This window comes from Pan troglodytes, chromosome 12, assembly GCF_028858775.2.
Source record: "Pan troglodytes isolate AG18354 chromosome 12, NHGRI_mPanTro3-v2.0_pri, whole genome shotgun sequence".
Taxonomy (NCBI): Eukaryota; Metazoa; Chordata; class Mammalia; order Primates; family Hominidae; genus Pan; species Pan troglodytes.
The window spans coordinates 56,569,503-56,596,701 of record NC_072410.2 but is presented as its reverse complement, the minus strand read 5'-3'; the positions used below and the strand labels follow the sequence as shown (position 1 = coordinate 56,596,701).

Below are 27,199 nucleotides of genomic sequence, written 5' to 3'. Positions count from 1 at the left end.
TGGCAAGGAGTCATCACTGGCCTCCAATTCTGTTTTTGTCAACCTCCATCATCCATTCTGCAGCGGAGATCTCTCCTGCACCGTGGGGCAGGCTAGTTTCTCATGCAGACAGCCCCAGTGCCCTGCTGATGTCCCAAAAGAGCATCATCAGCTTCCAGTTACACACATGTGGCAGTTACACACGTGGACTGTTTTTTTTTTTTTTTTTTTTTTTTTTAGCACTTTTCAGATAGACTGCATTTCCCTGTGGATCTGTGAATAAAACCTGTAAGGCCAAGCACCTTGCCATCAGGTACCCAATGGAGTGGGAAATTCACCTTTCCTTTTACGGTTTGTTTGAGACGTAAGATCAATGTAGGATCAACAATCAAAAGACTCAGTTGGACCAAGTTATTGAACCCATTCTAGCTTGGAGGAGTGAGTTGCTGTAAGAAGGATAAAGTTGGTAAGTTTCAACGTGAAAATCTGGGCAGGCAGAACAGAGACACCCCGAATGCTGATGAAGGCTGTAACTTGAAAGATGGATTCACCCTCGCCGATTTTTTTCAGGTGTTTTAAACTCTAAAGTTGTTACAGTCTATGGCGGAAAATTGTGTGTTTTGAAAAAGTCTGAATTTGATAATAATTTTATCATTTTTTTCCTCTGGTATAGTTCAGCTTTTTAAAGTAGTGATATCAGAAGTCACTAAGTTATATTGCACATTAAAGGTGATAGTAACAGCTGTTCATGGCTGAGAAGCAACCCTTTCTCAGGCTAGCCAGAATTCATTTTATTGAAAATGAGTCTATGCTTATCTCCTTGAAGGTTTTCATGGTGATTTCAGCTAATATGTGGAAGGGAAGGAGGGGAAGAGGAAAGACTCGGTGATGGCTACAGCAGGCAAACCATATGCCACCGCATGGGCCTGAGGACAATCTCGGACGTCTTGCAAACAATCACCCACACAAGGTGGTGTTGTTGTTGTTGTTGTTTGTTCTTGTTTTCTTTTTCTTTTTTTTCTTTTTGAGATGGAGTCTTGCTCTGTCATCCAGGCTGGAGTGCAGTGATGCGATATTGGCTCACTGCAACCTCTGCCTCCCGGGTTCAAGCGATTTTTCTGCCTCAGCCTCCTGAGTAGCTGGGTCTACAGGAGCGCACCAACACACCTGGATAATTTTTGCATTTTTAGTAGAGACAGGTTTTCACCATGTTGGCCAGGCTGGTCTTGAACTCCTGACCTCAGGTGATCCACCCGCCTCGGCCTCCCAAAATGTTGGGATTACAGGCATGCGCCACTGCGCCTGGCCTGTTCTTGTTTTTTTAATGAGTTAGTGGCTAACATGGAAGGGGGAATGCATTTTTGCATAAAAATCCACATTTCTGTTACTTCCCTTGAAAATACAAAAGATCTATTCACTGGCACTAGGTAGGGGCTGTGTCTTTTTAATTGCTTCCTCCTCTTGTTGCAAACTGACCTAAGCTATTTGCTGTCCACAAATGTTAAGTTTGGCTGAGTCCCTTCCACTCTCTATTACTTCTTAATGCTGACACCAAATACCAGTTGCCAGTGATCATACTTGAGGTAGTGGTTTTCTTAGGCTCAGAAGCTTCAACCATTTATGTTTCCTGCCTGGGCCCTCCATCTCCAGTGAAGAGTGATTGGATTTGTCCCCAAATATCTGCCTCAGGTATGCCTGAAATTTCCCCATTACTACTCATCGCTTTGGGTTATTTGACTCCTTATGTCATCCATCCTCTATGAAAATCAACGCAAACACTTCTGAAAGAGGAAATGTAGTGTTACTTTTCTAACATTAAATTGGTATGGATTTAATGAGATCACTCTTTGCCTACTTGTGTCCAAAAAGAAACATTTCTCTTGTAGAAAACTGGGTTGGATGGCAGGGCACCGCCCAGAATTATTCCAGGCCTGTGGAATAACTCTTCACCTGTTTTTAGGGAAAGTGCCTCCAAGTAAATGCTACAGGAGGCAGACCTGGAGCATGGTGGGGAGGGGTGGAGTAGGTACCACCTAGAGCATAGAAAGTGTCAAAGTGCTTGTGTTTTAGGGGACCCAAAGAATAACAGTCTTCTTCCTTGCCAGAATTCAGAATGAGATAAGAGGTAGTAGGCACAGAATTTGGACAAGTAAAGATCTGACTAACAGCTTTTTACTTATTAGAACTGAATTAAAGAACATGGCTTAGATGTGGGGACCAGATGGGCTTGCTAACACTCTGCTGCTGTGAATCTGATGTCCCCCATGAAATCAGCGGCCTCACTCCCAGGGTGAGGCCTTTTCTCCACGGCCCACAAACAGACAGACACCTATATCTGTGGGCAGGTGTGTGAAGAGAAAAGGAAGAAGAGGGGCCTGAGTCAAGCATGACCATTTCTTCTTTCAAACTCCTGGTCAGTTAACTCACCACTTTTCAGGAGGCAAGTGCTGGGGTGATCAATGAATGAGGAGGGGGAAGAAAACCACAGCACCCCATGGATTTACTATTGTGGGAAATGAGTAGGTGCTTCTAATGACAACCTATGGGTTGTGCAGTTCTGGAGCCAGAGAAATAGAGTCTTTGCCATCTGAATGTTCCTCTTGGCAAATGGAAGCCCAGAGCACTGGTCCAGGTGAGGTTCTAGAATAGGGAGAGTAAGAAGTGCTGGACCATGGCTGTGGCATGTAGAGCCATGAGATTGAGAGAGTCCAGATGGAAAAGAAGACTTGGGAAAGAATATGAGCATAAAATGTCTCCATGGATACAGGCCACAGGAACAGCAGGAAAGATCCAGAGGGTTCTGGAGGGCGAGGAGGAGCAGGATGGAGCCTGTTACCAGAAGTACTTGAAACCTCTTACTGAGACCCTTCAACCTCTCCTCTGAGGAGCTGTCAAGGGGAAGAGGACAGCATCTGTTTTTATAACTTCCAAGTGAACATAGTCCTCTATTTTACACCTAATAGGTGCTCATTAAATTATTTGGTAGTTGAATTGAAGAGACTCTTCTAAAAATTAGTAAAGCAAAGAAAAGTAGGCAAAAAATGAATAATCCATAGGCTTAACCCTTCTAAGGAATGTATGTAGTTTAAAAGAGGATCTGGTTATAGTAAATTCATGTGTAACTGATAGAATATGCAGACATGTTTGGACTCAAAGGTCTTATGAGAAGTTTGAATTTCTTCCCAACATACACACATTCCCTAGAAGTCCAAGGTTAGCAATTTGGTGCCATACTTAGTCAAATCCCTTCCATTGTTTGAATTTTATGGCTTCTTCTAGGGAAGATCAGCTTTCCTCTCATTTTTGGCATTGGTCTGCATATTAAGATCTACAGATCTTATTAGGTCTTAGAAATACATATTCATGACAGCAATTCCTATCTGGAGGATTTATTAGGATATTTAATGTTTGCCATAGTAATAGAGATTAAAAGTAGGGCCACCACCTCAAAACTCAAATCTCCTTACAGAATTATAGAATTCACATACATCACAGAATCCACATAAATTGCAGAATAACTGCCATATATGACAATTGTAAAGCCAATGGAATGTGATGCAGTGAAGTTAGATTTTATATTTATTTTGCCTTTTTATCAAGTAAGTGGAGAGTTGCTGATGTCAGGAAAGTTTCTAATTGAGAATCCCTAATGCACAGTGTCCTGATGAGTGGCGACCTTCTCAGCGAGGACTGACAACCACACGGGTTCCTACTTCATGACCAGACCAGGGTCACCATGGAGACATTTCTCATTGGGTCAGCTTATTGTAAGTATTAGGTTTCAGCCTTTGAGCATATATTGCTGGTTTTCAGTTACTTATAGCTTTAGAACATCTGCTTTTTCATAGCAAAAAAAAAAAAAAAAAGCAAGAAGACGAAAGAAGAAGGAAAAAATCTCTTAAGGAAGTGTTTAAAAGTTGAACTGATAGATTTGGCAATTTTCATTTGTGGCAGCAGTAACAGGCTTTACAGGGGCAGTATGACTCCAATATTAAAGAATAAACGCTTTAATATTGTTAAATACATCATAGCAGGTTTTATAGCAAACTTCACAATAAAGTTAGATGTTTCAGTATCAAAAAGTCACACACATTGCTTTAATGGTATCTACATGTTATGGATCGTAACGGCCTGTTATGACATCATCTGTTAGGAATTTACTATGAATGCATGAGGAGGTGGTTCAAAAAAGCTCTTTCTAATAAGATGCCATGGAGTGTAACTATATCTAATGACAATTGGTCAATTGTGAATAAAGTATTTTCAAAGAGGACTATTGCTTTAAGCTCTATTAAAACGTTAATGGGGCTTAGCAAGAAGTCTCCTTTCTTGCCTACTATTCTCTCATCTGAAAAGTCACAGTCCTATGAGACTCTCCCCAACTCCCAGAGACTACATTGTTTGGAAGGCAGTTGGAGATCATTTTGGCTGCAGACAAGGTTTTCAATTTAGCAGCACAACAAACTTTGAAATTAATGCTGGACCTAGGGGTGATTCAGATGGGCTGTAAGTTTTTAAGCTCCTTCCTGTGAATTCTATCCTGTTTGTCTCTCTGCTTTTAGATGCCATAGGAAACATCTGATTGAAATGGAACTCACTGACCTAAAGCTCCTAAAAGAAAATTTTCTAGGTCGGTGACAGACAAGTTGGCTGCTTCAGAAAAGGTATTTACTGTAATTCTGGAGATCATATTGGGTCGCAAACTTGCTGCCTGTGAGTGCAATCCAGCCCACAGGTTCATTCTGTGTGACAGGCACTGTGTTTAAAAGGTAAGAATTGGAGGGCCTTTAGGTGGGAAGTGCCCTCTCCAGTTTACAGTGAGCCTCATCGTTTCCTATTTTCCTAGACTTAGCCGCATGACACATTACATGTCACCTGCCAGGCCTCTAAAAATGTGAAAATCATGACCTTCAGGCATTCTGTTCATGGTCCATCCCTGTGCCCTGTGCCCTAGGTTTGACTTGAGGTTTCTCACCGATGCCTCCCACAGCTGGGCCTTGTTCCTCACAAAGAGTTTCTGGTGAAACCAGAGTCATAAAGACTGGATTAAGAGGAAAGTTCAAGGAATCCCAGGATCTAAGAGCTTGCAGGAAAACTTAAGAATTTGGGATCCTGCAACCCCTGATGAGCAACCTGAGACACAGAAAAGGGAAATGCCTTGGAAAGGTCAGCCCCAGAAGGAAGAGAGCAGAGAGGGAAACCCAGGACTAGTGATTCCCCATCCTGTATGCTGCACCCACCACCCCACGCAGCTGGCCTGAATGATTGGTGTAGCCCTTCCCCACATTCCTAGAGAGTGTGTCTTTTACAAAGCCACCGTCCACACACACAGAGTGGCACCAGCTGTGCAACCAACCCCTCTTACACTAGACCGCTGTGTCTGGTGACTTGAAAGTCAAGGCCAACGTGGTCACACTATGGCCACTAAGTCTTAAAGAAAAGTACTTCTCTATCATTGGCAGAGAACTTTAGGCTGGAGACAGATTAAAGTTTAAAACAAATCCAAGGAGTCAACTTTGTAGACAACACAGGTTATTTAAGCCTCTGTTCCTTCTTTGTTAGAGTACACTGAAACTTTTCTTCAGAGCTGACCCTGGAAGTAGGCAGAAAGGTTGCTGTCTCTTTAAGTTGCCTTAAACTACCTCAGGAGAGCTTCCATCAGCCAAAAATCCCCTTGTAGAGCAGCCCTTCCATTCTCAACCAAGGCAAAAATACCTGAAATTCAGTTAATAGCAATTCATTCATATGAGCTAAATGTTGCCCCCTTGAAGCATTGTGCTTTGTGAAAAAAAAATTCCTGGAAGGGGAGAGGTCTGGATTGGTTGGCTCAATTAGCTTTTCTTGTGAGTGGAAGGTATTGAGGGCAGGGAGAACCCTGAGAATTAGTGAGAGGCAGAAGAGCAGAACAAAGAGGTGTTGAGATAGGGACATTGGCAAACAAAGAAGCTAGAGGTAAAGGGGTTAATGAAAGAGATATCCAAAGGAAACCACTGGTGTCATATAACAGTGGGGGCATCTACGGGCAGGAGAGCATGATCGGGCCACTGAGACTGGTCTACTAGGGGTTGGCTATAGCCTCCCACCCACTACCCTTGAAATTCTTAGTCCCCAACTCCCACCAAGATTTTCAGCAAATACCTCCAAGGAGCTGAAAGAACACAAGAACCTGAAGTAGTAACTCAGTGGCTGGTCCATGAGCTTAATAAGTATCTGTTGAATGAACAAATCGAATATTTCCAGTGCATCCCTCTGAAGCCATCTTGATTGTTAAAGCCTTCTTGCTTGGTCTCTAGTGCATTTGATCAAGGGTGTGGTGCCTATGAAATAGGTTCTAATTCCATGAGGTGTGGAGTGGAATGGACCTGGAATCCGTACTTTGCATTTTGTGGGATTATCCTTGGTTGAAGTTGTTTCTCACATCAGTGGAACAGAGGCTTCATTCATAATTCATGCATTTGACGTCTCTGGCAAGTATTGCTTACCAGATGGGATTCTCAACAGTAACAGAAACAGAAAGCAGGTTGCTCCATAGAGTTGGAGTGAAATCACAGGTGGAGGTATGGTATGAACTGAAGTTCTCTAGTTAAGGCAGAGACCTTTGAGAGGTCACTGAGTTGCAACTTCTATTGGTTCTACAAGGTAATGAGAGGTGAAGATGAAGCAATAAGACAGAAATGCTACCTCTGGAAGCTGATGGCCACTGCTGTCTTCTGGGAGGGAAAACAAGGCCTAGAATGACTAAGAGGCTGCTTATTGTTACAGGTTAACCCTGGAGTAGAATAGGCCCAAGCCAATATTGCAAGGAAAATGGGAAGGAATAGACACAGGAAGTGTATTTGTGTGCGTGCATGCATGCATCCGTGTGTGTGTGTGTGTGTGTGTGTGTGTGTGTGTGTGTCGGAGGTGGAAGCAGGGCTAACCCATCAGCTAATCATTTGGCTGCAGTAGGAGGGAGATGAGAACTGCTTAAAAGATTTGAGGCCTACAAAACTGAGATAACTATTATATTAGCAGCAAAAACTAGGCAATTCTGGGAAGGAGAGAGTGAGCTGAAACTGTCTTTGGATAATTTAGAACAGAACGAGCATATTTGTTTGATTTTTCATTTTACTTTGGTCTTTTGCCATGGTAGAATATTATATACATTCAATGGAATTTTGTATTAGGAAAGTGTTAAATGCATCAAAATTTCCATGTAGACCAATGTCTCATGCATTAGGGCATTTATGGGGTGAGGGTCAGAAATATGTATCCAAAAAATGCCTATTTCTTAGTTCACAGTTTTATCTTCCTCATCATTTCTGCTATGAAGCCAACATTTTCTCAGATTTGGAATACTTTTCTCACTCATGTACTCAAGTACATACATATATATATAAATAAATCTCTTTCCAGACACATAATTCCAGGAACTTTATAATGCCTTTGTTATTAGTCTTTTGATAAAATTTTCTAATTAAGTCAGTGTGACACTCGGCCAAAGAACAGAATTACTTCAGAATATCCTCATGTTTCTTTTTTGGTAGAGTTTACCCTGAAAGCAAGACAAAGAAATCAATTTCAGCTGCCATTACAGAGATTTAGGTTGGACTGGGAGAAGAACTCCCAGACTGCAAGAACCTGGCAGAAGCGCTATGTGGGGAACTTAAAATCCTCATCTCTAGGGAATTCTAGAGAGAAGTGAAACAACCACTCACATACAGAATTGCCTTAGTGAAAATAATCGTGTCCAGGAAAATCCTCTTTGTTTCAAAAATTTTAACGACCTTCAATTCTATATTGCCACACTATCTCATGACTTGGCTCAGAAAACATAAGCATTTTCATAGTGAAATGTGGAAGACATTGTTAGTACCTGTCCAATCTCCATTCCCCAATCCCTGAAAACTGATTTCTCCCCACCATAATGGGTCCTAAAATTCATGTGGTGCCATGTGGCCCTGTTGGGGTCCCATCACCACCCAGGGAAGGGCTGATTGGAGTGGGATAGCCATTCAATCCAAGAGGTATTATTCAAGCAGATATAAGCCAATTCTATTCTCTCTTCTGGGGTGTGGCATCAGGACTGAGCAAGCAGACCAGCAATGGTTAAGAGCACAGACTCTCGAGCCAGGCTGCCTGGGTTTGACGTCCAAATCTATTACTCATTTGCTATGGGAATTTAGATGTGTCACTTAGCTTCTCTGCCTCAATTTTGTCTGTAAAATGGGGATAAACATTATAGTTTAGATGAGAGGATTAAGTAAGTTAATACATGTAAACTGCTTGGAGTAGAGTCTGAACTGTGGCATGCACTATCTGAGGGTTGGCTAATTTGTGACCTTGACTGGTCACATGAATTAAAGAGCTGTAGGTCTGGGAATTGAAGACACTGTGGAATGATCAGCTTCAGGCTTGGACCTGAATAAGGAGGGAAAGACAGTCTTCAGGACAAGATGAGAAAAAAGAATGGAGTGAAAAGGCAAATCAGGAGACCAGGAAGGCCTACAGATAGAGCAGGTGCTTTGATTTTTCATGGTTTTCTGGCTCCTGGTTCTGGTCTGTCCTAAGTCTGAACTCACTTTAGCCTGTTCAGTTCCATGAGATACCTATCTGTCCTTATAAGAAATGCTACTTTTTTGGCTTACACTAGTTTGAGAGAGTTTCTATTACTTGAAACTAAGAATCCTTGGTGAGGAGAGAGAGATTTACACTCAATTGCCCTTGAACACAAATTTTAAAGAAACCAGAACAGAAAGAGTACTTCAGGGGAAAGACACTGCAGATTCAATTTTATTTTTTTTGTTATTATACTTTAAGTTTTAGGGTACATGTGCACAATATGCAGGTTAGTTACATATGTATACATGTGCCATGCTGGTATGCTACACCCACTAACTCGTCATCTAGCATTAGGTATATCTCCCAATGCTATCCCGCCCCCAACCCCCCACCCCACAACAGTCCCCAGAGTGTGATGTTCCCCTTCCTGTGTCCATGTGTTCTCATTGTTCAATTCCCAACTATGAGTGAGAATATGCATTGTTTGGTTTTTTGTTCTTGCGATAGTTTACTGAGAATGATGATTTCCAGTTTCATCCATGTCCCTACAAAGGACATGAACTCATCATTTTTTATGGCTGCATAGTTTACATGGTGTATATGTGCCACATTTTCTTAATCCAGTCTATCATTGTTGGACATTTGGGTTGGTTCCAAGTCTTTGCTATTGTGAATAATGCCGCAATAAACATACGTGTGCATGTGTCTTTATAGCAGCATGATTTATAGTCCTTTGGGTATATACCCAGTAATGGGATGGCTGGGTCAAATGGTATTTCTAGTTCTAGATCCCTGAGGAATCGCCACACTGACTTCCACAATGGTTGAACTAGTTTACATTCTCACCAACAGTGTAAAAGTGTTCCTATTTCTCCACATCCTCTCCAGCACCTGTTGTTTCCTGACTTTTTAATGATTGCCATTCTAACTGGTGTGAGATGGTATCTCATTGTGGTTTTGATTTGCATTTCTCTGATGGCCAGTGATGATGAGCATTTTTTCATGTGTTTTTTGGCTGCATAAATGTCTTCTTTTGAGAAGTGTCTGTTCATGTCCTTCGCCCACTTTTTGATGGGGTTGTTTTTTTCTTGTAAATTTGTATGAGTTCATTGTAGATTCTGGATATTAGCCCTTTGTCAGATGAGTAGATCGCAAAAATTTTCTCGCATTTTGTAGGATGCCTGTTCACTCTGATGGTAGTTTCTTTTGCTGTGCAGAAGCTCTTTAATTTAATTAGATCCCATTTGTCAATTTTGGCTTTTGTTGCCATTGCTTTTGGTGTTTTAGACATGAAGTCCTTGCCCATACCTATGTCCTGAATGGTAACACCTAGGTTTTCTTCTAGGGTTTTTATGGTTTCGGGTCTAACGTTTAAGTCTTTAATCCATCCTGAATTGATTTTTGTATAAGGTGTAAGGAAGGGATCCAGTTTCAGCTTTCTACATTATGGCTAGCCAGTTTTCCCAGCACCATTTATTAAATAGGGAATCCTTTCCCCATTGGTTGTTTTTCTCAGGTTTGTCAAAGATCAGATAGTTGTAGATATGTGGCGTGATTTCTGAGGGCTCCGTTCTGTTCCATTGATCTATATCTCTGTTTTGGTACCAGTACCATGCTGTTTTGGTTACTGTAGCCTTGTAGTATAGTTTGAAGTCAGGTAGTGTGATGCCTCCAGCTTTGTTCTTTTGGCTTAGGATTGACTTGGCAATGCGGGCTCTTTTTTGGTTCCATATGAACTTTAAAGTAGTTTTTTCCAATTCTGTGAAGAAAGTCATTGGTAGCTTGATGGGGATGGCATTGAATTTGTAAATTACCTTGGGCAGTATGGCCATTTTCACGATATTGATTCTTCCTACCCAAGAGCATGGAATGTTCTTCCATTTGTTTGTATCCTCTTTTATTTCATTGAGCAGTGGTTTGTAGTTCTCCTTGAAGAGGTCCTTCACATCCCTTGTAAGTTGGATTCCTAGGTATTTTATCCTCTTTGAAGCAATTGTGAATGAGAGTTCACTCATGGTTTGGCTCTCTGTTTGTCTGTTATTGGTGTATAACAATGCTTGTGATTTTTGTACATTGATTTTGTATCCTGAGACTTTGCTGAAGTTGCTTATCAGCTTCAGGAGATTTTGGGCTGAGACAATGGGGTTTTCTAGATATACAATCATGTCGTCTGCAAACAGGGACAATTTGACTTCCTCTTTTCCTAATTGAATACCCTTTATTTCCTTCTCCTGCCTAATTGCCCTGGCCAGAACTTCCAACACTATGTTGAATAGGAGTGGTGAGAGAGGGCATCCCTGTCTTGTGCCAGTTTTCAAAGGGAATGCTTCCAGTTTTTGTCCATCCAGTATGATATTGGCTGTGGATTTGTCATAGATAGCTCTTATTATTTTGAAATACGTCCCATCAATACCTCATTTATTGAGAGTTTTTAGCATGAAGGGTTGTTGAATTTTGTCAAAGGCCTTTTCTGCATCTATTGAGATAATCATGTGGTTTTTGTCTTTGGCTCTGTTTATATGCTGGATTATATTTATTGATTTGTGTATATTGAACCAGCCTTGCATCCCAGGGATGAAGCCCACTTGATCATGGTGGATAAGCTTTTTGATGTGCTGCTGGATTTGTTTTGCCAGTATTTTATTGAGGATTTTTGCATCAATGTTCATCAAGGATATTGGTCTAAAATTCTCTTTTTTGGTTGTGTCTCTGCCTGGCTTTGGTATCAGGATGATGCTGGCCTCATAAAATGAGTTAGGGAGGATTCCCTCTTTTTCTATTGATTGGAATAGTTTCAGAAGGAATGGTACCAATTCCTCCTTGTACCTCTGGTAGAATTCGGCTGTGAATCCATCTGGTCCTGGACTCTTTCTGGTTGGTAAGCTATTGATTATTGCCACAATTTCAGATCCTGTTATTGGTCTATTCAGAGATTCAACTTCTTCCTGGTTTAGTCTTGGGAGAGTGTATGTGTCGAGGAATTTATCCATTTCTTCTAGATTTTCTAGTTTATTTGCGTAGAGGTGTTTGTAGTATTGTCTGATGGTAGTTTGTATTTCTGTGGGATCGGTGGTGATATCCCCTTTATCATTTTTTATTGTGTCTATTTGATTCTTCTCTGTTTTTTTCTTTATTAGTCTTGCTAGCAGTTTATCAATTTTGTTGATCCTTTCAAAAAACCAGCTCTTGGATTCATTAATTTTTAAAGGGTTTTTTGTGTCTCTATTTCCTTCAGTTCTGCTCTGATTTTTGTTATTTCTTGCCTTCTGCTAGCTTTTGAATGTGTTTGCTCTTGCTTTTCTAGTTCTTTTAATTGTGATGTTAGGGTGTCAATTTTGGATCTTTCCTGCTTTCTCTTGTGGGCATTTAGTGCTATAAATTTCCCTCTACACACTGCTTTGAACGTGTCCCAGAGATTCTGGTATGTTGTGTCTTTTTTCTTGTTGGTTTCAAAGAACATCTTTATTTCTGCCTTCATTTCGTTATGTACCCAGTAGTCATTGAGGTGCAGGTTGTTCAGTTTCCATGTAGTTGAGTGGTTTTGAGTGAGATTCTTAATCCTGAGTTCTAGTTTGATTGCACTGTGGTCTGAGAGATAGTTTGTTATAATTTCTATTCTTTTACATTTGCTGAGGAGAGCTTTACTTCCACGTATGTGGTCAGTTTTGGAATAGGTGTGGTGTGGTGCTGAAAAAAATGTATATTCTGTTGATTTGGGGTGGAGAGTTCTGTAGATGTCTATTAGGTCCGCTTGGTGCAGAGCTGAGTTCAATTCCTGGGTATCCTTGTTGACTTTCTGTCTCATTGATCTGTCTAATGTTGACAGTGGGGTGTTAAAGTCTCCCATTATTAATGTGTAGGAGTCTAAGTCTCTTTGTAGGTCACTCAGGACTTGCTGTATGAATCTGGGTGCTCCTGTATTGGGTGCATATATATTTAGGATAGTTAGCTCTTCTTGTTGAATTGATCCCTTTACCATTATGTAATGGCCTTCTTTGTCTCTTTTGATCTTTGTTGGTTTAAAGTCTGTTTTATCAGAGACTAGGATTGCAACCCCTGCCTTTTTTTGTTTTCCATTTGCTTGGTAGATCTTCCTCCATCCTTTTATTTTGAGCCTATGTGTGTCTCTGCATGTGAGATGGGTTTCCTGAATACAGCACACTGATGGGTCTTGACTCTTCATCCAATTTGCCAGTCTGTGTCTTTTAATTGGAGCATTTAGTCCATTTACATTTAAAGTTAATATGTTATGTATGAATTTGATCCTGTCATGATGATGTTAGCTGGTGATTTTGCTCGTTAGTTGATGCAGTTTCTTCCTAGTCTCAATGGTCTTTATATTTTGGCATGATTTTGCAGCGGCTGGTACCGGTTGTTCCTTTCCATGTTTAGCGCTTCCTTCAGGAGCTCTTTTAGGGCAGGCCTGGTGGTGACAAAATCTCTCAGCATTTGCTTCTCTGTAAAGTATTTTATTTCTCTTTCACTTATGAAGCTTAGTTTGGCTGGGTATGAAATTCTGGGTTGAAAATTCTTTTCTTTAAGAATGTTGAATATTGGCCCCCACTCTCTTCTGGCTTGTAGAGTTTCTGCCGAGAGATCCGCTGTTAGTCTGATGGGCTTCCCTTTGAGGGTAACCCTACCTTTCCCTCTGGCTGCCCTTAACATTTTTTCCTTCATTTCAACTTTGGTGAATCTGACAATTATGTGTCTTGGCGTTGCTCTTCTCGAGGAGTATCTTTGTGGTGTTCTCTGTATTTCCTGAATCTGAATGTTGGCCTGCCTTGCTAGATTGGGGAAGTTCTCCTGGATAATATCCTGCAGAGTGTTCGGTTCCAACTTGGTTCCATTCTCCCCGTCACTTTCAGGTACACCAATCAGATGTAGATTTGGTCTTTTCACATAGTCCCATATTTCTTGGAGGCTTTGCTCATTTCTTTTTATTCTTTTTTCTCTAAACTTCCCTTCTCGCTTCATTTCACTCATTTCATCTTCTATCGCTGTTACCCTTTCTTGCAGTTGATTGCATGGGCTCCTGAGGCTTCTGGATTCTTCACGTAGTTCTTGAGCCTTGGTTTTCAGCTCCATCAGCTCCTTTAAGCACTTCTCTGTATTGGTTATTCTAGTTATATATTTTTCTAAATTTTTTTCAAAGTTTTCAACTTCTTTGCCTGTGGTTTGAATGTCCTCCCATAGCTCAGAGTAATTTGATCGTCTGAAGCCTTCTTCTCTCAGCTCGACAAAGTCATTCTCTGTCCAGCTTTGTTCCATTGCTGGTGAGGAACTACGTTCCTTTGGAGGAGGAGAGGTGCTCTGCTTTTTAGAGTTTCCAGTTTTTCTGCTCTGTTTTTTCCCCATGTTTGTGGTTTTATCTACTTTTGGTCTTTGATGATGGTGATGTACAGATGGGTTTTTGGTGTGGATGTCCTTTCTGTTTGTTAGTTTTCCTTCTAACAGACAGGACCCTCAGCTGCAGGTCTGTTGGAGTACCCGGCCGTGTGAGGTGTCAGTCTGCCCCTTCTGGGGGGGTGCCTCCCAGTTAGGCTGCTCAGGGGTCAGGGGTCAGGGACCCACTTGAGGAGGCAGTCTGCCCATTCTCAGATCTCCAGCTGCGTGCTGGGAGAACCACTGCTCTCTTCAAAGCTGTCAGACAGGGACATTTAAGTCTGCAGAGGTTACTGCTGTCTTTTTGTTTGTCTGTGCCCTGCCCCCAGAGGTGGAGCCTACAGAGGCAGGCAGGCCTCCTTGAGCTGTGGTGGGCTCCACCCAGTTCAAGCTTCCCAGCTGCTTTTTTTACCTACGCAAGCCTGGGCAATGGCGGGTGCCCCTCCCCCAGCCTCACTGCAGCCTTGCAGTTTGATCTCAGACTGCTGTGCTAGCAATCAGCGAGACTCCGTGGGCGTAGGACCCTCCGAGCCAGGTGCGGGATATAATCTCCTGGTGCGCAGTTTTTTAAGCCCGTCGGAAAAGCGCAGTATTAGGGTGGGAGTGACCCGATTTTCCAGGTGTCGTCAGTCACCCTTTTCTTTGACTAGGAAAGGGAACTCCCTGACCCCTTGCACTTCCCAGGTGAGGTAATGCCTCACCCTGCTTTGGCTCACGCACGGTGCATGCACCCACTGACCTGCGCCCACTGTCTGGCACTCCCTAGTGAGACAAACCCGGTACCTCAGATGGAAATGCAGAAATCACCCGTCTTCTGCGTTACTCATGCTGGGAGCTGTAGACCAGAGCTGTTCGTATTCGGCCATCTTCACATTCCATTTTTTTAAGGGTTACTTCTGTCTCAGAACAAGGGATGCCTCCTTTGTGAAATATTTTAGAACATTCACATTCTTCATTAACAGCTTCTAAACTGAGGAACTTTTTCTACAACTGAAACTCACTTTCCTATATAAAAATAAATTTAAAGTTGGGTGAGCCAAATTTCCCCTCTTCTACTTGGTTATATTCTGCAGTCCAAAAAGTAGTGCCCTCTTCCTCCCTCTTTGATGGTATGAAAGTGAAGCTCACACATTATCTGATAATTTCCATTTCCAACTTCAAGTCCACAGACTCAACCTACTAAATCCTTTGACTTAAGTCATGACAGATGACACACATTACTGTGCCTCATAACACATCTTCTAAAACCTTTCCAAATAACCAGCCGGCAGGCAGCACTGCCAGCCTCGCCACAGACACCATCATTTTTTCCCCTTCCCTGTCTGGCTCTGAGTTTTTGGAACCGAGATGAAACTTAACCTTCCCAATCAAAGACCGTTTACTAGGCAACTTAGGGCCAGTAATTAGCTCACACACCATAAGGTGCTACAGAGCTATTTGCAGATCTTTTCCAAGTTTAGGCTGTTTTTTTTCTTCTTCCAGAAATTACCCCTTTTCTCTAAGAACCCACAATCATTTACCACTGAATGAAGGAACTACACTTATTATAAGAGTAAAACATTAAAAACCTCTTTCAAGGATGGTCAGACAACCTCATAAATCATATTCTCCACACTGGTGAGTTTGGGATGGGAAGGGATGTGTTGACATATTTAGAAGCCGTTGGGGTGCTGTGGTTTCACAGCTAGGAGGGAAACTCGAGCTTGTTGAAGTTGGACCTTACTTGTATTTTTATTTATTGAATTAATGAAATCTTGGCAACAAACTATGTTTTACTTTAGACAAGATGGGATATTTTTTCATTGCCCCCACCTACCTTGTCTCCCTTTCTGCCCCTCTCAAATAGACAATTTTTATAAATGTTTCAAATGCTAGAAAAGCTTCCTGGGCAGCCAAACTGAACCTTAAAAAAATCAAGATGAACCAATCAATACATGGAGATGTGGCTTCCATTAAAATTGACATTTGGGTGTTTGTTAGAAGAAGAAAGAAACAGCATGAAAGTAAATATTTTGAATGCGTTTACAAGGCTGCTTGATTCTAACAGTTTGCACATTTAGCAATCTATAGGTCAGCCTGAATGGTAGTTTGCAAAAACCATAGATCACCAGAATTCAGCCAACATAGCTCATGATATTTCCTCACATTTGAAGGCTCTACCATTCTAACAGTGAATGTGAATGTGTGTGTGTGTGTGTGTGTGTGTGTGTGTGTACACTAGTGACTTAATAACAAAAATTATCATCATTGTTTAGTATAGAGGTTTTCAACTCCAACTATAAACTAGAATCATCCGGGCAGCTTTTGAAAGCCCCCAGGCATTTATACTTCTTAAAAGCTCTGCAGTTATGGTCCCAACAGGAAATCAATGACAGATTCAAACTGGGTAAGCTGAAGAAAGTTTAATAAAGGGACTCTTTACAAAGGTGCCAGCAGAGTACAGGAAAACTAGAAGGAATAGTGCAGTACTTTCAGTCTAGGAGCAGTAGGGTGTTATTATCACCCCTAGTTTAGAAAAGGAAAGGGTGGAAATAGTCATCAGAACCCAGAGAAAGGGGAAGCCCCCCTGGGGAGAGTCACCTGACAGGAGCTATATGACCTTAAGTCTAAGGATGCAGCCAACCCTGGGTAATTTCATATGAAGGCAGCCAGGGAAGCTATATCCCAACCACATTTTCATCTTCCCCCTCCATCTGCTACTTGTCCTCCTCATGACAGAACCTAGCTAGAAGCGGGAAGATAAGGGAGCCTTTTGTTGCTGTCCTTAAAGGTCAACCCTCCTCTGCCCCTTCTTGAGACAACACAGGATGAAAGGGAGTGGAGAGTGGATCTATGAAATAAACAGGAGGTGTTCAGCCCATCAGGAGATTCTCCTGCAACCAGATTTTCTGGTCTGCTGTGGAATTGGCATTGCTATGGAAATCAGAAGTCGGAGGTCTTAGTTCTGGTTATATGTGACGTTGAGCAACATACTCTACTTGTCTGAGTCTGTTTTCTTAGAAATAAAGGGCGTTGGCTTAGCTCAGTGTTTTCCAAAGTGTGGTGCTAGAACTCTGCTCATGTATCTCAGGTGCCTCTTGGGGTGGGAAGATAGAGAGGCCAAAAGGTGGATTCTAGCCTCATTCCCCATTGCAGTCCCTAGTAAGTAAATAAGTAATGTGCTAAATTATTCTAGGGAGTGTCAAATTATTTATCTCAGGTTTACTGTATTTTTGAGACACTGACTGTCTAGACCAATATATATGATCACGACAAAGGAAGAAATTATATGTATGTTTCTAATTAATTTAAATACAAATGTAGGGTGTGTGTGTGTGTACTTATAAGTATATTAGTGATGAAAAAGAGGTATTTTTAGAGTTGAGAAAATGAAAGCTTAAAAAGATTAGCTCTAACTTGCTCATGTTTAAGAGGGCAAATATATGGTGGAGTCATGGTTCAAACTTAGGTTTGTCTTATTCCAAAAACAATGCCACCAAAGAACACAAAAACTGAAAAAAAAAAAGAAGTATACCTACTTAGACACACACATTTACATATTTACATATTCTTTTGGTATGTTTCAGGTTTACTGCATCTTCATTAGCTTTTCCCAGGTTTAAAGGTCTGCCCTTCTGCAGGCTGCACTTGCCAGGGTCCACTTCATCATCTGATGTCTTTCAACAGAGTACAAAAGACAGATCACATGGCAGATGAGCAAAAATTATGATCGTTGGATTTATGCAACATTTGAAATAACTATCTGTCTAAATTTTTCCTCCAACCTACAAAAGAGAGTTTTATGTTATCAGTAGGTAAAGATTCAGTTTTTGAAGATTTATTCTGTTACCCCATGACTGCCTGGTTTTTCTCAATGGGAAATTGGGCTTTTGAAGGTTTATATGTTCACAGTTCAGAGAAAACAAAGGTCAGTGAGGCTGAGCAGTCACAGAGCCTTGGGAACTTCAGGGGGTTTTGTTGGGTGGATATGAGAATTTTCACATCCATTCTGTGTAAAGTTCTGTCAAGCAGGCCCTTGTCCCTCTAGGAAAATATCAAATATAATCTTAGAAATTGAGTGTTTAGGGGGTGTTTTCCTGTGTCTTTAAATTCCTGGACCCAAAATGTCTCATTCAACAAATATTTATACATTAATAAATATGTGCTATGCTAGGTGACAATGATGGGTGATAATGATGAAAAATACATTTTATAAACAAATGATGGTTATTAAAATATAATGAAATAATCGACACAGTATGGACTTGGTATAAAGAACAGTGGGAGTGGAGAATGAATTCTTATTTCTGCCTGGGATAATGAGGGACATTTCCATAAGGAGGAATAATTTGACCTGAGACTTGAAAGATAAATATGTTTTTACCTGATAGACAACGAAGAGGGGTATTTCAGGCAAAGGAAACTGTATATGCAAAGTTACAGAGGTATGAAATAGGACAGGTGATGAAAAGACTAACAAGAAGTTTGATATGCTTACGATATAGGATGCAAGTAAGGCAGTAATAGAAGTGAAGCTGGGTTGGTAGGTAGCCAGATCACGATGGGTTTTAAGTAGTAAGTTGAGGAGTTTCTATTTTATCCTACCTTGTTTATGATTTTAAAACAAATCTGCACATATGCTCAGAGATACACACATGCAGGGTGTATACATGATATTATGCTAAACAGAACATATCTTCCTGGAGTACCAATTTTATTAGAAATATTAGAAGAGACATTTTAGAATTAATTAATTGATGCATAATAATTGTACATATTTATGGGGTGCATGTGATATTTTGATATAAGCATATAATGTGAAATGATCAAATCAGGGTGCTTAGGATGTCCATCATCTCAAATAATTATCATTTCTTTTTGTTGGGAACATTTCTACTCTTCCAGCTATTTTGAAATAAATAATACTTTATTGTTAACTATAGTCACCCTACTGTGCTGTCAAACAGTAGAACTTGTCTTGCTATCTGACTGTATATTGGTACCCAATAAACAATCTCTATTCATTTCCCTCCCCTTCTTTCCAGCTTCTGGTAGCCATCATTCTACTCCCTTCCTCCATGAAATCAACTATTTTAGCTCCCACATGTGAGTGAGAACATGCAATATTTATTTTTCTACACCTGGCTTATTTCACTTAATATAATGACCTCCAGTTCTACCTACATTGCTGCAAATGACAGAATTTTATTCATTTTATGGCTGAATAATATTCCATTGTGTATATATACCACATTTTCTTTATCCATTCTTCTGTCAGTGGCCATGTATGTTGATTCCATGTCTTAGCTATTGTGAGTAGTGCCACAATAAACATGTGAGTGCAGGGATCTCTTTGATATACAATTTTTTTTCCTTTGGATAAATACCTTGTAGTGATATTGCTGGATCATACGGTAGTTCTATTTTTAGTTTTTTGAGAAATCTCTATATTGTTTTCCATAGTAGTTGTGCTAATTTATATTTCCATCAACAGAGTATAAGAATTTCCTCTTCTCTGTACCTCACCAGCATCTATTATTTTTTGTGTTTTTAATAGTAGCCATTCTAATTGGGATAAAATGATATTTCATTGTGGTTTCAATTTGCATTTCCTTGATGATTAGTGATGCTGAATATTTTTCATGTACCTGTTTGTAAGTCTTTTGAGAAATGTCTATTCATGTCCTTAGCCTACTTTTTAATGAGATTTTTTTATTATTGTTGAGTTCTTTGAGCTCCTTATATATTCTGGATACTAGTGCCTTTTAAAGGTATAGTTTGCAAATATTTTATCCAATTCAATGAATTTTCTCTTCACCCCATTCATTGCTTCCTTTCTTGTGAAGAAGTTTTTAGTTTAATATAATCCCATTTGTCTTTTGGGGTTATAGTTATCTGTGCTTTTGAAGTCTTAACCATGAAATCATTGACTAGACCAGTATCCTGAATATTTCCCTTATTTTTCTTCTAGTAGTTTTATAGTTTTCGGTCTTACATTTAAATCTTTAATCCATTTTAAGTTGATTTGTATGTAGGATGAGAGATAGGGGTCTAGTTTTATTCTTCTGCGTATGGATATACACTTTTCCCAGGACATTTATTAAAGAGAGTGTTCTTTCCCCAGTGAATGTTTTTGGCACCTTTGTCAAAAATCAGTTGGCTTTAAATACATGCATTTATTTCTGGGTGGTTCTCTATTCTGTTCCATTGGCATATGTGTTTGTTTTTAAACAAATACCATGCTGGTTTGGTTACCATAGCTTTGTAGTATATTTTGATGTCAGGTAGTGTGATGGCTCTAGCTTTGTTCTTTTTGCTCAGGATTGCTTTGGCTATTCTTGCTCTTTCTCATATGTTCCAGATGAATTTTAGAATTGTTTTTTCTATTTATGTGAAAAATTACATTGGTATTTTGGTAGATATTGCATTAAATTTGTAGGTTGCTTTGGGTACTATGGTCGTTTTAGCAATATTAATTCTTCCAACCCATGAGCATGGGATGTTTTTCCATTTGCTTGTGTCTTTTTCAATTTTTTCATCAGTTTTTTCTAGTTTCTGTTGTGGAGGTAGGCTTTTCACCTCCTTGGTTAAATTTGTTTCTAGGAATTTTATTTTTTGTAGCTATTGTAAATGGGATTGGTTTCTTGATTTCTTTTTCAACTAGATCATTTTGGTATATAAAAACACTATTGATTTTTGTATGTGTGAGAGTTCTTTGGTAGAGTCTTTAGATTTTTCTGTATATAATATTATATCATCTGCATAGAGGAAATTTGACTTCCTTTTTCCCAATTTGAATGCTTTTTATTTCTTTCTCTTGTCTGATTGCTCTGGATAGAACTTCCATTACAATGCCGGATAAAAGTAGTGAAAGTAGGCATCATTACCTTGTTCCAGTTCTTAGAGAAAAGGCTTTAAGCTTTTCCCCATTTAGTATGATGTTAGCTGTGAAATTGTCATATATGGTCTTAATTATATTAAGGTGATTTCCTTCTATGCCTAATTTGTTGACCGTTTTTTATCAAGAAGCAATATTGAATTTTATCAAATGCTTTTTCAGCATCTATTGAGATGCTCATATGTTTTTTGTCCTTCATTCTGTTGATGTGGTGTTTTGTGTTTATTGATTTGCATATATTGAACCATTCTTGCATCCCTGAGATAAATGCCACTTGATCATGCTGTATAGTCTTTTTGATGTGTTGTTGGATTCAGTTTGCTAGCATTTTAGTGAGCATTTTTGCATCTATGTTCATCAAGGATATTGGTCTGTAGTTTTCTTTTTTTGTTGTGTCTGGTTTTGGTATCAGGGTAATGTTAGCCTCATTTGAGTTAGGAAGAGTTTCCTTTTCTTCAATTGTTTAGAATAGTTTGAGAAGAACTAGTGTTAGTTCTTCCTTAAGTTTGGTAGTATTTCACAGTAAAGCCTTTCAGTCTTGAGCTTTCCTTTGTTGGGAGACTTGATTGCTGTTTCAATCTCATTACTAGTTATTGGTCTATTCAGCTTTTCTGTCTTTTCATGGTTCATTCTTGGTATGTTGTATGTTTTTAGGAATTTATCCACTTTTTCTAGGTTTTCTCATTTGTTAGCATGTAGTTGTTCATGATAGCTAATGATTCTTTGTATTTTTGCATTATCAGTTGTAACATCTCCATTTTTGTTTCTGATTTTATTTATTTGGGTCTTTTTTTTTCTTGGCTAGTCTAGCTAGCAGTTTACCAATTTTGTTTATCTATTCAAAAATCAATCTTTTGTTTTGTTGATCCTTTCTATTGCTTTTGTAGTCTCTATTTCATTGAGTTCTGCTCTGATTTTTCTTTTCCTTCTACTAATTTTAAATTTGGTTTGTTCTTACTTTTTTAGTTACCTGAGTTGCATCATTAGGTTATTTGAAATCTTCCTGATGTAGGCATTTATTGCTATAAACCCCCCTCTCAGCACTGCTTTTGCTGTGTATGCTAGGCTTTGGTATGTTGTGTTTCTATTTTCATTTATTTCAATACATTTTTGGCTTTTTTCTTAATTTCTTCATTGATCCAGTGGTCATTCAGGAGCATGTTGTTTAATTTTTGTATGTTTGTATAGTTCCCAAAGTTTCTCTTGGTATTAATTTCTAGTTTTATTCCATTGTGGTATTAGATTTTGGTTTTTTAAAATCTGTTAAGACTTGTTTTGTGGCCTAACATATATTCTATCCTGGAGAATGTTCCATGTGCTGATAAGAAGAATGTGTATTCTACATTTGTTAAATAATATGTTCTGTAAATGTCTATTATATCTGATTGGTCTAACATGCAGTTTAAATTCAATGTTTCTTTATTGATTTTCTGTCTATATAACCAACTTATTCAATGCTGAGAGTTTTGGTGTTGAAGTCCCTAATTATTATTGTAATGAAGCCTATCTCTCCCTTTGAATCTAATAATATTTGCTTTATATAACTGAGTGTTTGGTGTTGGGTGTATATATAATTAGAATTGTTATATTATCTTTCTGAATTGATCCTTTTATCATTAAATAATGACCTTCTTTGTCTTTTTGTTTTTTAGTTTTTGACTTAAAGTCTGTTTTATTTGATGTAATTTCTACTTGCTTTTGGTTTCCATTTGCATGGCACATCTTTATCCATTCCTTCACTTTCAGTCCATATGTGTCTTTACAGATGAAATGAGTTTATTGTAGGCAGCATATAGTTGGATCAAAGGACAGAAACCCAAACACTGCATGTTCTCACTCATAGGTGGGAGGTAAACAATGAGAACACTTGGACAAAGGAAGGGGAACATCACACAGCTGTGTATGTGGATGGTGTTGGGAGAAATGTGCATTAAGCATTTTTGTCTGCATTGAAGAGGGGTTGAAATGAAGATCACTTTTGAACTAGTTATGAGGAAAAGGTTTCCTAAATTAATTAATAAATAAGAATACAGAAAGGGTTGAGTTTATGAGAGCAGATTCTTTGCAAATGATCTTAAAAGATGTATTTATATGTAAGTGTCATATGTTGTACACAAAGTACAATGAGAACACTTAGACACAGGGTGGGGAACATCACATACTGGGGCCTGTCGTGGGGTGAGGGGAGGAGGGAGGGATAGCATTAGGAGATATACCTAATGTAAATGACGAGTTAATGGGTGCAGCACACCAACATGGCACATGGATACATATGTAACAAACCTGCATGTTATGCACATGTACCCTAGAACTTAAAGTATAATAATAATAATAATAAGTAAATAAATAAAATAAAAAAATCCATTCAGTCTACATCTTTTAAGTGGGGAATTTAATCCATTTACATTCAAAGCTATTATTGATAGGTAAGGACTTATTCCTGTCATTTTGTTAGTTTTCTGGATGTTTTAAGGAAATCCCATGTTTATTTCTTCCTCTCATATGGTTTATCTTTGCAGTTTGGTGTTTTTATTTAGTAATAACATTTGGCTCCTTTTTATTTCCCATTTGTGTGTCTGTTCTGCCAGTGAGTTTTATCCCTTCATGTGTTTTCATGATAGTAGATATCATCCTTTTGCTTTTAGATGTAGAGCTCCCTTAAGCATTTCTTGTAGGACTTGTCTGGTAGTGATTACTTCTCTCAGTTTCTACGTGTCTGTAAAAGATTTTATGTCTCCTTTATTTTTGAAGGATATATTTGGTGAGTATAGTATTCTTCATTGATATGTTTCTTTTTGCTTTCTTTCAATACATTGAATATATCATCCCATTTTCTCCTGGCCTGTAAGGTTTCTGCTGAGAAATCTGCTGTTAGTCTTATGGGGATTCCCTTATGTGTGACTTGACATTTTTCTCTTGCTGTTTTTAGAATTCTCTCTTAATCTATGACTTTTGACAGTTTGCCTATAACATTCCTTGGAGAAGACCTTTTTGGGTTGAATCTGTTTGGGGATCTGTGAGCTTCCTCTATCTGGAAGTCTACATCTCTTGCAAGATTTGGGGACTTTCCAGCTATTATTTCATTACATAGCTTTTCTAAGCCTTTGGTTTACTCTTCATCTTCTGGGACACCAAAATTTGAATCCTTGTCACTTTATAATGTCCCATATGTCGTGCAGGCGTTCTTCATTCTTTTTCATTCTTTTCTCCTTTGTGTTCTAACTAGGTTTTTAAAAAAACTTTTATTTTAGGTTTGGGAGTACATAAGAAGGTTTGTTATACAGGTAAACTTGTGTCACAGGGGTCTGTTGTACAGATTATTTCATCACTCTGGTATTAAGCCTAATACTCAATAGTTATTTCTTCTGCTCCTCTCCCTCCATCCACCCTTCACCCTCAAGTATATCCCAATGTCTGTTGTTCCCTTCTTTGGGTTCATGAGTTCTCATCATTTAGTTCCCACTTATAAGTGAGAACATGCAGTATTTGGTTTTCTGTTATTTTAAAAGACCTGTCCTCAAGTTCAGACATTTTTTCTTCTGCTTGATCTATTCTATTGCAGATTCTCTTGGTTGTATTTCTTATTTCATTAATTGAATTCTTCAGTTCCAACATTTCTATTTGGTTCTTTTTTATGATATTTATCTTTTTGTTGAATTTCTCATTCAGATCACAAATTGTTTTCCTGATTCATTTATATTGTTTATCTGAGTTCTCCTATATCTTACTGAGTTCTTTAATATCATTATTTTGAATTCTTTTTCAGACACTTTATAAATTTCCTTTGATTTGGGTTCTATTACCAGACAGACAATTATTGTGTTCCTTTGGAGATATCATGTTTCCTTGTCTTTTTTTTTCATGTTTCTTGTGTTCTCATGTTGATATCTGAACATCTGGTGTAATAGTTACTTCTTCTAATTTCACAGATTGGCTTTCACAGGAAAAGATTTTTTCCTATACATGTATTTATAGAATTGATTGGATGGGGTGTTTTGGTTTTGATTCTGAATGGGTGCAGTAGTGTATTCTCCATAAGATTTCTTTGGACATAATCAGTGTCAGTGATGTCTGTGAGTTACTCAGTAGCTTAGACTGCAGTTGTTAATAAAGGCTATGGTGAGGCTTTGCTGAGAATGGGGATACCAGCTGGGCTGGTCCTCAGGCATCAGTGATGGTGGTGCCAAGCAGGGCAGCCCTGTCCTCAGGCCCTTGGATAGCATGCTCAGGCACAGGTGTCAGTGGCAGTGAGCAGGGCAGGTGGATCCCCAGACTCCCAGAAAACATGTTTGGAGTTTAATTATGTTTATACTATGATATTATTGATACATGTTCCATCTTTTTAAAAAAGTAAAACTGAGAGAGAATACATATAGGTAAAACTGAGAGAGAATACATATAGGTAAAACTGAGAGAGAATACATATAGATGTGTTCATTTATATGTGGTGGTTAATTAGGAAATGTCATACTTTTATGTCATGAGGAACCCAGTAGGATTAGTGCTACAGTTGAATCATTGCAACCAGGGGAAAAAAATGTAGTACATAGTCATCCCTTGGTATTCATAGGGGATTGGTTCCAGGACCCCCTCCCCCAATACCAAATTCTGCAGTGCTCAAGTCCCTTATATAAAATGATTTAGTGTTTGCATATACTACATATATGTGGGTTTAACCTGTGCATATCCTCCCATATGCTTTAAATCATGTCTAGATTATTTTTAGTACCTAATAAAATGCCTACACATCACTTCATTCATTTGAATTCAGTGTAGTACTTTGCACATGACAAATACAAGTTTTGCTTTTTGGAACTTTGTGGAAGTTTTCTTCTGAATATTTTTGACCTGTGGTTGGTTGAATTCATGAATGCAGAACCAATGGATACAGGAGGCCAACTGTACTAATGTCTGTCTGTTGATTCAGAAATGTGGTTTGGAATTTCTTGGTGAACAGCAGACACTGGCAAAGATAGTCTGTTCATTTAAGAATTATTAGTTTTAAAAAGAAGAATTTTTGATTAAAAAATAAGCTTTTACAAATCTATCCAACTTCTCAGTTTGTATTTCACCAAGTATTTTCTCAAAATTTAACTACTCATAGTTTCACTTGAAATGACTTCCCCCAAAATTCAGAAGACCCTAAAATTGAGGAAGAGGAAGTTGTGGGCAATTTTAGTCGCACTCTTTATTTACATTTGTAAAGTATGATACTTTCTGTTTATATTTTTCATCAGAAAGCATAAGCTTGAATAAAGGAAACGTGTAAAATAATGAGAGAAATTCAAAACAACCTAAAATCACAGAGAATTATGAGAGACTCTGAAGCTCTACACGAAGAATTTGACAATGAAGAATGTAATAGCAATCCAAAAGTAAAATATGTACTTACATAATTTTTTTTGAGATGGAGTTTCATTCTTGTTGCCCAGGCTGGAGTGCAATAGCATGATCTCAGCTCACTGCAACCTATGCCTCCTAGGTTCAAGCGATTCTTCTGCCTCAGCCTCCCGAGTAGCTGGGATTACAGGCATCTGCCACCACGCCCAGCTAATTTTTTCATGCCCAGCTAATTTTTTGTATTTTTAGTAGAGACAGGGTTTCACCATGTTGGCCAGGCTCGTCTTGAACTCCTGACCTCAGGTGATCCACCTGCCTCGGCTTCCCAAAGTGCTGGGATTACAGACATGAGCCACCGCGCCTGGCCTAAGTCTTTAAATGATGAATTTATTATTACTAAGATGAAAACTAAAAACAACTTGACATTTCTGAAAAAAGAAAGATATTGATTACAATATCAGGACAAAATAATTCTCAGGAAATATCAAAAAGAGATGCTATAGTACATCAAAAGATATCAACAAGGAGTGTATGTGTATCAAACGAAATATATATTTGTCTATACAAATGGTAAGAGACAGAACTGTGTAAGAATTAGATTCAATAGTACTTAGAGATTTTAAACTCATCATTCTTAGCTATATCTACATCAAGCATATTAAAGATAACTAAAGATATTAAAAATAGTAATAACATGATCCAATAAATTCAAATTTCATATCTGTATCTATTTCTATATGTATATCTTTATACAAAATGCTTAGCGAAATCACATTCTCTTTGTGGAATAGTCACATGAAACGTTCACTAAACAGAATCTCTACAAAAATTGGCCAAATGCTGAGGCACATACAAACACGCAAACCTCAATCAATTCCACAAGATTAACATCACAGTGGTTGTCTTCTAAATTCACAATCTACTATATTCAGGAATCAATAATGAACAACAAAAAGGTATTTTGTTTAAAAAAACTCTCATATACCTGGAAAATAGAACACATACTTCTGAATAGCCCTTGAGAAAAATAGATAATCAGATTATAAGTAAAATTGTGGAATACTTAAAACTGAATAAATA

The 27,199-nt window shown here is 38.7% G+C and overlaps 1 long non-coding RNA gene across 1 annotated transcript; it reads left to right on the top strand.

Annotated features, from left to right (window-relative positions):
* The first annotated feature begins 2,774 nt into the window (after window positions 1–2,774).
* LOC134807815 (uncharacterized) lies at window positions 2,775–6,779 on the top strand. Its single transcript, XR_010149120.1, has 3 exons — window positions 2,775–2,942; window positions 3,637–3,746; window positions 4,542–6,779. It is a non-coding gene; the product is annotated as an uncharacterized LOC134807815 (long non-coding RNA).
* The last annotated feature ends 20,420 nt before the right edge of the window (window positions 6,780–27,199 follow it).